Source organism: Tursiops truncatus, chromosome 21 (assembly GCF_011762595.2).
Source record: "Tursiops truncatus isolate mTurTru1 chromosome 21, mTurTru1.mat.Y, whole genome shotgun sequence".
NCBI classification, from domain to species: Eukaryota; Metazoa; Chordata; class Mammalia; order Artiodactyla; family Delphinidae; genus Tursiops; species Tursiops truncatus.
Genome location: NC_047054.1, coordinates 11,716,378 through 11,730,104, shown reverse-complemented (window position 1 = coordinate 11,730,104; position 13,727 = coordinate 11,716,378). Strand labels below are relative to the sequence as shown.

Genomic DNA, 13,727 nt, shown 5'->3' with positions numbered 1-13,727 from the left:
CATTTCATTGCATATGGTCATCCACTTGTGCCATCATCTTTTGTTGAGAGACTGTATTTCCCATTGAGTTGCCTTTTCTTCTTTTACTATGATCATTTGACTGTATTTTCCTGGGTCTGTTTGTACACTCTCTGTTCTGTTCTTTTTATCTATCTGTCTATTATTTCTCCAATGTCAGGCACTCTTGTTTACTGAAGATTTATAATAAAGTTTGGATTAGGAAGTATGGTTCATCAACTTTGTTCTTCAATATTACCTAGTCTACTCCAAGTTTTAATAGAGTTAGCTGATAGCTTCAAAATAGCTTGATTTGTACTGGGATTGCACCAAATTTATAGGTCAAGTTGGGAATAATTAACATCATAACAATATTGTGTCTTTCAATCATGATCAAGGGATACCTCTCCCCTGATTTACAGTTTGTGTTTTTTTTTCAACAATTTTTTTTTTCTACACACAGACTTGTACATATTTTGTTGGAGTTATACTTGAGGATTATTTGGGGGGATGCATTGAAAATTGCATTGTTTTTCTTTCCAATTCCAATCATTAAGTGTTAGTGTATGGGAATGCAGTTGACATACTTTTCTTCTTGTTATCTCCGTCCATTCCAATCAAAGCACGGTGTGGTAGACTCCATTTGGTGTTAACTTTCAAAATCGTGGCCTTGAATAATCCAACACTGGATTTCAGTTACTCAGACAGAGACTAGGAGAGGGCGCCAGGAAGCACCGAACAGCGAGCTCTGCGCGTTTTCTACTGCCCCACGGCCCCTCAGACTGCAGGCGGCGCGAACCCTCCTGCGGGGACCCTCCTGGCGCGCGTGCGCATTCCGCCTGCTGACGTCACGGCGTCCTCGGTGAGGAAAGCTTTTCCTTCTCCGATGACTCACCAGAGCGCGCCGCCAACTTTCGGACGACCTGGGACCGCGTCGCCGTGAGGAGAACGCTCCCTGTCCACGCCAAGGGCTAAAGGGGCTGTGGGCGCGTCTCCCCGACGACCTCCTTAAACTGCAGCAGAGCCCCTTGATTTCCTGGACGGTCCTGCGTGGTTTATTCTCTACTTTCGCAGGTAGTATTTCAGCAGGACTGACTCTTCAAAAACAAAACCCAAGAACAACCGTCGTTGAGAGTTTGGATGGATAATCACAGAATGCTGTGGTGTTTGCTATGGATTCAGGCTTGTTTTGAGGCAGGAGCCCCTACACAGATTCGGAGAGAGGGAAACACGTGGACACTCGTGACGGGAATACGCGAACTGTCGGGCCCTTCTGGGGGGACGAGGGTGCGGGCAGTGCGGGTCTGGCCGTGAGAGAAAGGGAAGTGGGGCGTCCACCCCCGGGCTTCTGTTAATTTTCAGTGGTTAGTTCCCCCACAACTGTAACGTACTTGAACAATATCAGACGGTTGCAGAGTGTATGTCTTCTAACGCTCACGTTATTTTAAGTCCATACGTTATTTATACCAAAACCATAACTTATCACACTTTGAAATGAGACTACTGTCAGCTGTCTTTCTCCCAGGTCTTTATGAGATGACGTAATTTGATACAAAGAGTGGAAATTTCGGGAGAAATCTTTTAAAATGGATCAGAAAGGGGTAGTGCTTTGTGACAGCGGGAATTAGAATACGCATACCCCTCTCGTATGATTCGAGGCTTTCTGAAAGTTGGGCCCTCTTCACATCTGCGGTGATCTTCCACCTCATTCTCTGAGGGAGCTCTGCATTTTGTGGCAAAGGCCAGTGGGAGAAGATTTTTAATATGACCCTTTGCCTGACCCACGATTCTGGGGTTGTTTACTCTCCAGGTAACCAAAACCTTCAGGACTGACCACATCATTTTAATATTAAGATACAGTGAACTTTAATTTGATTTTAAGTTTTGAGAGCAATAATGGCAATTTTTTTTTCTTCCTTACTAGATCTTTTTTTTTTAACATCTTTATTGGAGTATAATTGCTTTACAATGGTGTGTTAGTTTCTGCTTTACAACAAAATGAATCAGTTATATATATACATATGTTCCCATATCTCTTCCCTCTTGTGTCTCCCTCCCTCCCACCCTCCCTATCCCACCCCTCCAGGCGGTCACAAAGGACCGAGCTGATCTCCCTGTGCTGTGCGGCTGCTTCCCACTAGCTATCTACCTTAGGTGACCGGGGGTGTCAGGTCCCCTGCGGGGCCCTTAGCATATGCAGGCCTCACATCTCCCTAGAGTTAAAACTAAGGAGCAGACTTCAGAGGATGCTGCCACAACTTTACTTTTTGTTTTTCGTTGAGGTATAACTAACATAGAACACGATATTAGTTTCAGGTGTACAACATAATGGTTCAGTGTTTGTATATTTTGTGAACTGATCACTATAAATCTAGTTAACATCCATCACCACACACAGTTACACAGATTTGTTTCTTGTGATGAGAACTTGTAAGACTTACTCTCTTAGCAACTTTCAAAGATGCAGCACAGTTTTAATAACTATAGTCACCATGCTGTGCATGACATCCCCGTGACTTATTTACTTTATAACAGACAGTTTGTAGCTTTTGAACCCCGTCACCCATTTTGTGCACCCCACACTCCCCACCTCTGGCAACTGCAGCTATTCTTGGTTATCTGTGAGCTAAATTTATTTATTTATTTATTTATTTTTGGCTGCGTTGGGTCTTCGTTGCTGCACACAGGCTTTCTCTAGTTGCGGCGAGCGGGAGCTACTCTTCCTTGCGGTGCACGGGCTTCTCATTGCGGTGGCTTCTCGTTGCAGAGTACGGGCTCTAGGTGCACGAGCTTCAGTAGTTGTGGCACTCGGGCTCAGTAGTTGTGGCTCGAGGGCTGTAGAGCACAGGCTCATTAGTTGTGGCACACGGGCTTAGTTGCTCCGTGGCATGTGGGATCCTCCCGGACCAGGGCTTGAACCCACGTCCCCTGCATTGGCAGGCAGATTCCCAACCACTGCACCACGAGGGAAGTCCCTATGAGCTAAATTTTTAAAAGATTCCTCATGTAAGTGAGATCTTCCTCTGTCTGACTTATTTCACTTAGAATAATGCACTAAAGGACCATCCATGTGGTCACAAATGGTGAGGCTTCCTTCTTTCTTATGGCTGAATTAAAGCAAGGAAACAGTTGGTCAGGAAACGCAGAACATTTTTACCATGTTGCTTACTTGAATTGGCTCCAAAAATGTTTGACTTTTTCCCTTAATGAAACAATCATAATAGGTAGGACTTAACTCTCTCTGTATTTTGATCCATAGTGTCCCCTAAAATAAATTGGAAACATAAAATCATATATGTTGCTGACGAGTTAGTATGTAAACACATGGCTCTAAATTTACCATGAGCTGAAAAGGACTGGGTGTCATTGGGTCCACCTGGGCCCATGTCCACGTGGACACCCACACCAGGGCAGCCTTTCTGGGCCTGAAATACTGCTGGGCAGAACCAGGAGACCAGGGAGAAACAGGAGAGGAAGATGGGAGGAGGCTGAGGGAAGAATCAGCTCCTCAACCCCTGTTCCAGGTGCCTGAGGAGTGAGTCCTGTGCAAGGTAGGATGTCCTTGGGCACTGCAGGGCATCGTGAGGGATGGAAGGGTGGAAGTCCTGTGGTCCTGGGCAGTTGTCAGCACTCCTCCAAGTCACCTGCAGACCGTCCGTTGTTATGAAGGCCTGTGAGACAGGCATGCACAGCCCCCTCCAGACACAGACTTCCTACTGGAAAGTGCTTGTGGCTCAACTAAGTTTGCATTTTATGGCCTTTTCCTCTTCGTGGCCTGCTACTAGTTGCACAATTTAACCTTCATATAGTGTTCTAAACGGAAAACGACAAACTCACAGAAGCAGAGATAGAATGGTGGTTGCCGGGGGATGGGGTGGGAAAATGGAGAAAAGGTACAAACTTCTAGTTCCAAGTTCCAAGCCTCCAGCTTAAGATTACTACGGCTATTCAGGATCTTCTGTGCTTCCATACAAATTTTAGGATTGTTTGTTCTGTTTCTGTTTTTATAAAGAAAGCCATTGGGGTTTTGATAGGAATCAATTGAATTTGCATATTACTTTGGGTTGTATGGACATTTTTGAACAATATTCTCTCAATCCCTGAGCACAGAATAATTTCCATTTATTTGTTTTCAATTTCTTTCATCAATGTCTTAGTTTTTCATTGTCTAGGTCCTTTACCACCTTGGTTAAATTTATTTCTAGACATTCTTTTTGATTCAGTTGTAAATGGGATTATTTTTTATTGTTTGTTAATGTGTAGAAATGGAACAGATATTTGTATATGGATTTTTGTATCCTGCAACTTTACTGAATATATTTATTCTAACAGTTTTTTTGAGTCCTCAGGGTTTTCTATATATAATATGTCATCTGCAAATAGTGACATTTGACTTCTTTTCCATGTTGGATGCCTTTTTTCTTGCTTAATTGTTCTGGCTAGGACTTCCAATACTACACTGAATAAAAGTGGTGAGAGTGGGCACTCTTGTCTGTTCCTGATCTTAAAAGCTTTCAGCTTTTCACCATTGAGTATGATATTAACTGTGGGCTTGTTATATATGGCCTTTATTATGTTGAGGTGTGTTCTTTCTGTACCCATATTGAGTTTTTATCATAAATTGGTGTTCAATCTTGTTAAATGCTTTTCTGCATCTACTAATCATATGGGTTTTGTTCTTCAGTTTGTTAATGTGGCCTATCACATTGATTTTGTGGATGTTGAAACATCCTTGCATCCCTGGAATAAATCCCACTTGATCATGGTGTATGTCTTTTTAATGTATTGATGAAATTGACTTGCTAATATTTTGTTGAAGATTTTTGCATCTATATTAATCAGTACTTGTCTGGTTTTTGCTATCAGGGTAGCGCTAGCTGGTAAAATGAGTTTAGAAGTGTTCCCTCCTATTCTATTTTTTTGTAGAGTTTGAGGATTGGTATTAATTCTCCTTTAAATGTGTTGTAGACTTCATCAGGACCTTCTGGCCCTGGACTTTTGTTTGTTGGGAGGTTTTTGATTACTGATTCAATCTCCTTACTAGTAATCAATCTGTTCAGATTTTGTTTCTTCGAGTCAGTGATGGTAGGTTGTATGTTGCTAGAAATTTGTCCATTTCTTCTAGGGTGTCCAATTTGATGGAGTATAATTGTTCAAAGCAATCTCATGGTCTTTTCTGTGGTACCAACTGAGACCTCGTTTTTTCTTGGTGAATCTAGCTACAGGTTTGTCAATACTATTTATATTATTATACTATTTATATTATTCAAAGAACCAGCTCTTGGTTTCATTGATCTTTTCTATTGTCTTTTTAGTCTCTATTTCATTTATTTTCCCTCTGATGTTTATCTCTTTTCTTCTACTAACCTTGGGTTTCATTTGTTCTTTTCCTAATTCCTTTCTAGTTTGTATTGCTATAAACTTCCCTCTTACTGTAGCTTTTGCTGCATTGCATAGATTTTAATATGTCATATTTTCATTTTTGTCTTCCAGTAATTTTTGATTTCTCCTTTGGTTTCTTCATTGACCCAGTAGCTGTTCAGTATCATATTGTTCAGTTTCCACACATTTGTGACTTTTCCAGCTTTCTTCTGGTAGTTTATTTCTAGTTTCATACCATTGTGATTGAAATTATAACAAGCATCTTTTCCAGTCTTCTTAAATTTATTGAAACTTGTGTACCAAAATATGGTTTATTCTTGAGAAAGTTCCACATGCCCTTTAGAAGAATGTGTATTCTGTTGCATTTGGATGAAATGTTCTGTACAAATCTATCAAGTCCACCTGGCCTAATGTTTCATTTAAGGCCACGATTTTCTTTTTGACTCTGTCTACATGTTTTATCCATTGATGAAAGTGGGGCATTAAAGTCGGCTACTGTTATTATATTGATGTGTATTTCACTCTTTAGGTCTCTTAATATTTGCTTTATTTTACTGAGGTGCTCCTGTGTTGGGTGCATAAATATGTACAGCCATTCTATCCTCTTTTTGAATTGACCCCTTTATCATAATGTTATGCCTTTCTTTGTCTCAATAACGGTATTTTTAAAAGAAATGTTATGCACCAGCAGACTTCATTCACAAATTATCTATTTATTGACCTTTAATTCATCATTGTGATGTATGTATATATTAACAGTATAGTAATAACACATCATCCTGTGTTCTACATTTTCCAGTTAATATTCAAAGTTACTTTCTGGTTGAATGTATTCATCATGATTATGATTATTGCTGCATGAAAAGTTGAAACTGACCAACATGGTAGTTTTTTCAGCAACAACTTTGATTCATTAAAAAAATTATTGCTTATTGTTACAAAATTCTGCATTCGGAATTCCCAGATGATGTCACAATCCTGGATATTTATCCTAAATTTTTGTAATAATAGGCCATTGGGCAATATTATAAATTAATGTCTAAATTGTATGGCAAAAATATTGATAGGTGTTTTTCCCAGTCAGGGATTTCTGATGCAAACTCCAATCTTTTGTTTGATTTTTAGCACTGGTATATACAGTGTTTGAAATTGAATGTCAACTAAGGAATTAAAAATCATTGAAGACATCCTTTAATTCATTACAGTGAAAGTGTTTTGTACATAGTGTGGAATCTTACATCTACAATAGTATCTCTTCAAGTAAAAGTTTCTTCCAGGCATATTACACTGAATATGTTCTCCAGCACTAATTTTCTGTTATTACCCTAGCATGCACTCCTCCGGGTAAAGAGTTTCCTGTCTAATTTCCCATTTTAGGGAAATTAGAATATTATTCATAGTGAGTTTTGTGCACCCCACAACTAGAAACCAGCTTAAGTCTCTTCCACCCTGATTATAAATATAGGGCTCCTCCAAGTGGATTTCACTCATGTTGTTTAAGGATAAATTATAAATGAAGGTATTTCCATAATGAATATAGTCTTAGAATTTCTTCCATGTAGCGTTCTGATTTGTTTCAGTTTAGAGCTGTGGCTGAAGACTCATCAACCTTCATAACATTTACAGAGTGAGTTCTCTCATGTCTTCTAAAGCAAGAGCTTGTAACAAAGGCTTTCTCATACAAATGACATCCAAATGATTTTTCTCCAGTATGAGTTCTCTCATATTCTCTAAGACAACAGCTTTGAATAAAGACTTTCCCACAGAGATGGCATCCAAATGGCTTCTCTCTAGAGTGAGTTCTCTCATGTCGCCTAAGGCAAGTGCTCTGAACAAAGGTTTTCCCACATAGATGATATTCATATGGCTTCTCTCCAGTATGAATTCTCCTATATCTATTTAAAGATGAAGAATGACTGAAGGCCCTTCCACACTGATTACAGACATATGGATTCTCTCCTGTGTGAGTTATTTTGTGGAAATGAAGATGAGAGTTTTGGCTAAAGTGTTTCCCACATTCATTCTTAATTCATTCTTCAGCATGAATTAAGACATCTTGGGTCAGTGTGCATCTGTGAGTGAAAACTTCATTGTTCCTTTTTTCTTACAATGACACCAATCCCTTCGTGGGAGACCCACTCTCATGACCTCATCTAAACCTAATTACCTCCTATAGGCCCCACCTCCAAATACCATTATATGGGGGATTAGGGCTTCAACATATGAATTTGCTTGGGGGAGGGTGGGGGGGGACACAGATGTTCAGTCGATAATAGTAAATAAACCAAAATCAGCAGGGTTTTTATGAGGATTAATTAAGCAAATATGTTTAAATCTCTTAAGCAGAAAGTAATGTTTAATACAATTTCTGTTTTCCTTATTTTCTGAACTTTAGGTACAAGGAGGTGTGTTAAATCTACTTTTTTGTGATATATCATTTTTCCATGAAACACATTTAATTTTGGTGAAAATTTCAAGTTCACCAATACTTTCAAATATTGGGTTGGCCAAAAAGTTTGTTTGGGATTTTCCGTAATGGACCGCAGCTCTTTCTTTCTACCATATCAAGACACAGTGAGAAGGCAGCCTTCTGCAAACCAAGAACAGGTCCATCACCAGGAACCAAATCTGCTGACACCTTGACCTTGTACTTTTCAGCCTCCAGAACTATGAGAAATAAATGTGTGTTGTTTAAGCTACCAAGTCTGTGGTATTTTGTTATAGCAGCCCGGGATGACCAAGACATTTACCTATCTAACAAATGACATAAACATGGTTTCAGAAAGCTCGAGACACATCTGTTAGATGGGAATAACATGAATGGTGCCAGCAAGATAAATTTATTGGGTTATCGTTGGTGATTTTAGTAAGTCAAAGCATGAGGAAATGTAAGGAAATGGTAACAACACTTTCAGCTTTCAGTTTGATTGGGAAGGAACAGCAGAGCAGAAACTAGAGAGAAGATAGGTTCAGATGAAGATTTTATTCCAAAGTGGAAGACTCTTAATAGGTTAATATTGAGTAGAGAGATCAAGGAGAATAGGACATATGTCTGGTAAAGTAGATTTAGTATAGAAGCAATAGCATAAAGTTCCTAAGATAGCAAGAAAGACAAGGACTTAATTGGAGAAATTGGAATGTCCCAGGGTAGAGAGGACACTTCAATTTACAGGCGAGCAGTAGTAATGGATGGGTATGAATGCAGGGATAACTGTAGACTTCCAGGCAGTCATCTGAGGTATGACTTACAGTTTCTCAAACGATCTAATTTATCAGTGTAGTAGAGGGCAATCCCTTCTGTGGAGACTAGTAAAAGTGTGTGCATGTACGTCTGAGTGTGTGTGTGTGATGAATAAGGTTTGAAGTGCTTATGGAGCTGGAAGGATACTTTTGTTGGCAGGATTTCCAGATATATATGAAAGTTTCTGGGAGTTGGCTGTATTTAAACCAGTATCAATATCCTAGTCATGTGTTTGTCAGATGCAGCCACTGAGTAGTGAGGAATTTGGAGTCACCAGGATTGGTGTGTTGATTAACAAATGTAGTAGAAGTTCCAATAGACATAACTGTTTTGGAAAATTATATTTAAAGCCTAAATAAATTACTATTAAATTATCAACTGCGTTAGTATATGAACTATACCTTAAAGTATAAGTTACTAGATGATACTTTATATTTTGGTGAGGATGGCATAGAAAAGCCTGTCTGAGGAAGAATTACCTAAAAATTACCAGATTGATGAAGAGTAGGAATTAGCCTGGAAACCGGTGCTGGGTAATAGAGGAGGGAGACAGAGAACGTTCTCCATAGAAGGAACAACCCTTATTGGTAAGTTGGTTAGACTGATGATTATCAGGGGGAGAGGAAGAAGTCTGTGCCATGCATGCTCCAAGGCTGCTTTTCTGATGCCTGAGTCCTACCCCCATAGATACATATTTTGGTGAGGTTGGCATAAGGCTTAACACTCTCCAGATAATGTGCAGAAAAGTTTGAGGACCATTGGAGGTGGTGGGCAAAAATAATGTATCACTCATACAATCTTTTAGGTGATGTTCAAAGATTCACCCACAAAAACAGCCCATGTACAAATAAAAATTCACATGATTATGTTGAAATAGTGTATAAACTCGAGGAGAGTAGTTTAGGAATAATCTCCATTAAAATAAACACTGCTTACATAGGACTATATTTCCTCCTGAAAAAAGGGACTAGTTCTTTAGTGAGGTGGTTTTTCTAAGGAATCCCTGGAAACTCTTCTTTAAATAGTAATAATGACAATGAAAACATAAACTGAAGAAATTATTCTTCAGTGCAATGTCACTTCTTTTAACTTCTCAGCTTTCATTAGATCTAATCCCCAGCCAAGGAAACAGAGACTCAGATATGTGGTGTAAAGACTGGTTTACGCATAAGGTACCCATCTCATGGACTCAGCTTCTCCTAGGGAGATATGTATCCCATATGGACCCAAGAGGAATCACTACAGTCGATATGGAGACTCCCAAGCACATATTATGTCTAAACCTAAATGCAGAAGACTTGGTGGAGAAGGTGATTGGGAGGCTGAATGAGTTACACATGCAGATATATATCACTTGACTCTTTTGTAAGCCTCATCCTAACTTGACATAAAACATTGAGAAATAGAAAACAAAGAAATTAAAATATCTCACATTTTTTAAATTAAAAACTTTCAGATAGCTCTGTGATATAGAAAAAGAAAAATGTGAAATTACAATATATTTAGAAATGAATGATAAGCATCCACGCTTGTCCCAAAGGTCTTGCATTCATAAATCACCTCAAGATGAGTGAAACTGAACAAGTGAAATGTAAGGAGAAAAGAATTTACATCTACACACGCAGTACATTTTATTCTTGTAAAGCAATGCCTCAGCCCCTCAGCCTCGCAGCCCAGGTCCTAGCCCCATGAAGTCCCCGATACTGAGCCCAGGGCTGCGTCTCTGGTGAACCGGCAGCAGAAATGGAAATCATGGTCGCTCTGGTTTCCATCGCCAGCACAGACAATTCCAGCCCTTGCTAAACTGAATAACCCATTCCAAGCGCAGGAACCACAGACGTTGTTCGGGATCCCACCACGGCCCACTTGGACCCAGCGAGGTCCCCGCCCGAGGCCGAGTCGCGCCCCGAGCACTCGCAGGACACGAGTCTCCAGGCGCGAAAGGGGATTTCGACCTAAACCGTTTGCAACATGTTAACAGGGAAACATCCCAGCATTTACCACGAAAGGGCTCACAGCTCTAAGCTCGTACCTAGAGTTGTCCGAAACACTTAACTTGAAGCCCCGAGGAAGCAGCCCGGCTCCCCGGACACCAGCCGAAACAAACGCACCCAAACGCTGAGGCTGGAGGTGTGTCCGGCCGGGGTAGGGGCTGACCCGGAAACGGCCGGGAGCTGGGCGGGAAGGCTCAGGCCTCGCCCACGCCCACGCTGCTCCGCCCCGCCTCTCCCCGACTAAGGCCCCGCCCTGATTGCGTAATTTCCTGCCGACGCGGAAGCGGATTTCGGGAGCGAAGGTCCCCTCGGGTGAGTGAGCCCCTCGGCTCTGAGAGTCAGAGCCGCGCTCCACAGCCCCCTCCCGACCGCATCCTTCACACGCAGGTTCTGGGGGTCCCCGTTCTCGCCCCTCCGGCCCGCGTCGCCCTGAGACTCGGGATGCCGGGCGCTCGGCTGCCGGGTCCGAGTCCGCGTCCGTTTCCGGTCAAAATCGCTCCGAGGGCGTCCCCGTCAGGCCTTTCTGCCTTCGGTCTCTTCACCTTCTCCCGGCCCGACCCGCGCCGTGTCAGGTCCCCACTCGCGACGTGGACTCTCGCCCTTCGCGCCTCGCATCGCCCCTCTCGGCCCCTCGGGGCAGCCCGGGACGCCGCGCCCTCCCGCGGCCCTGGGACTCCACCGACCCCAGTGTTCTCCTGAGACCACCTGCCCATCCTGGGCCTCCTGCGGCCTGGCCGTGCCGCTCTCTGCCCTTTGCGGTCACCGCCTCAGAAAGGCCCTAGAGCCCCGGGCTGGGGGCAGGGGATCAGTCCTGTGAAGTGACACCCCGTGTCTTTCTGTCCCAAATCCTATCCGCTGGCGATACCGACCAACGTGTGTCCACATTCCCGATGTCTCACGGGAAAGTGTGCTCTTCTGGGCAGAGCATCTTTGTTCCACCCCTGTGGGTGTCGAGTGGGCGGGGGATTGAGGAAAAAGGGACAAAGAGGGAGAGCCAGGGAGACAGCTCGCAAGGGAGAGTGAGGAAAAAGACTGCAAAGTAGAGGATGGAGAGTGGGTGGATCCTGTGGACTTGGCAAAACAGTAAGAGTGGGAGAGAGTGAGCTAAGCAAGAAGCAGTGCGATCAATGAAAATAGACAACAGTGGAATCAGAGAGATGGAGGAGGGCAGAGTAGGAGGAGAGGGCCCTGATCCATAGCAATAGTAGGGGCAACAGGAGGGTGGATCCCATCCCATTCATTAGATGGCTTTCTAGTTTCCACATTATTTTCCTTTTGAAATGTATGGTCTCAGGTTTGGTTAGCGGCCTCAATGCTTTTCCAGTCTTTATTACATATTGAAAATATTATTTGGTACTTTACACTATTTTAACCTGTCCTTGGTAAGGATGTTGGTAATGTTTTTATTAACAGTCAAACCTAGTTAATCATTGTAGTATATAACAGCTTCCTTTCTTGCTTATATGATCTTTTGACTTAGTTGGTCTTGAGCTAAGGTTTCCAACTAAGTGAATGTTCTCTTCAAGTTCCTTTTGTCTTTCCTCTACAAATGTTCAAGGATCCAGTCATCCTTGCCGCTCCTAGCCACCAAGGGGGACAGGTACAAGTCTTTCCCTGGGTCCCCTGAGAACTTAAAGAATTTGTCATTTCTCAGTGTGTGCCCCCCTTAGTGCCTTCCAGTTCAGCACCAGCCTTTCCTGGGTATCTGAGGGGACTTAGAACATTTCCAAGCAGGCCTAGAATGCTTTCCATGGGACTGCATTTGGGTAGCAGCATTTCCCAGGCTCCTGAACTGACCTAGAAAATTCTGCAGCAAGGTTAACTGGCATAGGCACCCTCTCCATTCTTTCCAGGCAGACACTAGTGGCTCTTGGGTCCTCAGGGCCACTTAGAAAATCTTAAGAGTGCCAGGCAGGAGATAGATGAAGTTCACTGATGTTCCGTGTTAACAAAAGCAGTTCCTGGCTTGACAAACTTTTTTTTTTCCAGTGGCTCTTGTGGGCCAAAATGCCCTGCCTGTTGTTTTTACTTTTCCCATGTCCCACTGGAAAAAGAGGTTTAAATAGAGGAGGGAGGTGGTCTGATGCACTTGGAAAGACAGAGTGAAAGAGAGTGAGTAAATACCGTAGTTTGGTGTTTAATTTTTGCTAGAGATATGCAGTGTCCATTTTTCCTCTTCAAATGTTTTTCATATGGTACAGTTTCACTGAGCTTGTTTCGATATTTTTAGAATGAAAATTAAAATGTGAAATTTATAAGGCTTCTCTTCAAGAAATGGTATCTATGAATTGCATAATATTTTGTTTGAAATTACAAAAGAGCAACAGTTGGCCTAGAGAATCTAAGTTCATGCTGTGTAAGGAGTCCTGCACACCTTGTTAGACAGTAGTCATACCTTATTTGGCAGCAGCCTTAGAAAGAGATGCATTTAGGGGCAGCAGGAACTCACTTTCATAGAGCTCATGGTTTTTGTCAACTAGGCCAAGTGATACATGGAAACTATCAAATTAAATGTAGAAAACTACTTGTATGGATTTTATTTAATTGCGATATGGTTTCCAAATGGTACGTTATATATTTATTATAAGTTTTGCTTATATGAAGGATGTTCTAGAATAGATGGTCATATTGATTTTTTTGTGTAATCCAACTCATAGGAGCAATACTCATTTTTCTTCTTTCTTTTAAAAAAATACTGAAATAGAAATTAGCAAAAATTATAGGGCATGAAAATTCTTTTGGAAAACAATTTGTCATTCAGAAACAACTCTTATTTTTGGTTCATTTAAATATGTTTGTGTGTATGTTTCCTCCAGGGAAGCTGGACTCAGGATCCATCTTTACTTCCCTCCAAAGCTCCACCTACACCAGATATTAAGGCCGCAGCACTCTCTCATTGCTGACCGCCTTGCTGCACTTTCTGCTGGCCACCTTCAGGTCAGACATTTGGACTTGTACTTTTTGTTTAGAGCTGTTCATGGGCCATCGGATTGTTCCCTCGGCATCCTCAGAGTTTCCTGGCTGTGAGGCTGTGACCTGGTGTGGCATTAATGGTTCCCTGGTTCTAGGGTGTACTTAGAAATTTCTGCACAGGTGAGGACTTCTCTCAAGAC

The 13,727-nt window shown here is 42.0% G+C and overlaps 1 long non-coding RNA gene across 1 annotated transcript in view; it reads left to right on the top strand.

The window, feature by feature from the left end:
* The first annotated feature begins 10,876 nt into the window (after positions 1-10,876).
* LOC109547641 (uncharacterized) overlaps positions 10,877-13,727 on the top strand; it is a 66,456-nt gene continuing 63,605 nt past the window's right edge. Inside the window, exons 1-2 of the long non-coding RNA XR_012328970.1 lie at positions 10,877-10,926; positions 13,431-13,551. This is a non-coding gene — a long non-coding RNA (uncharacterized lncRNA). The remainder of the gene's footprint in view (positions 10,927-13,430; positions 13,552-13,727) is intronic.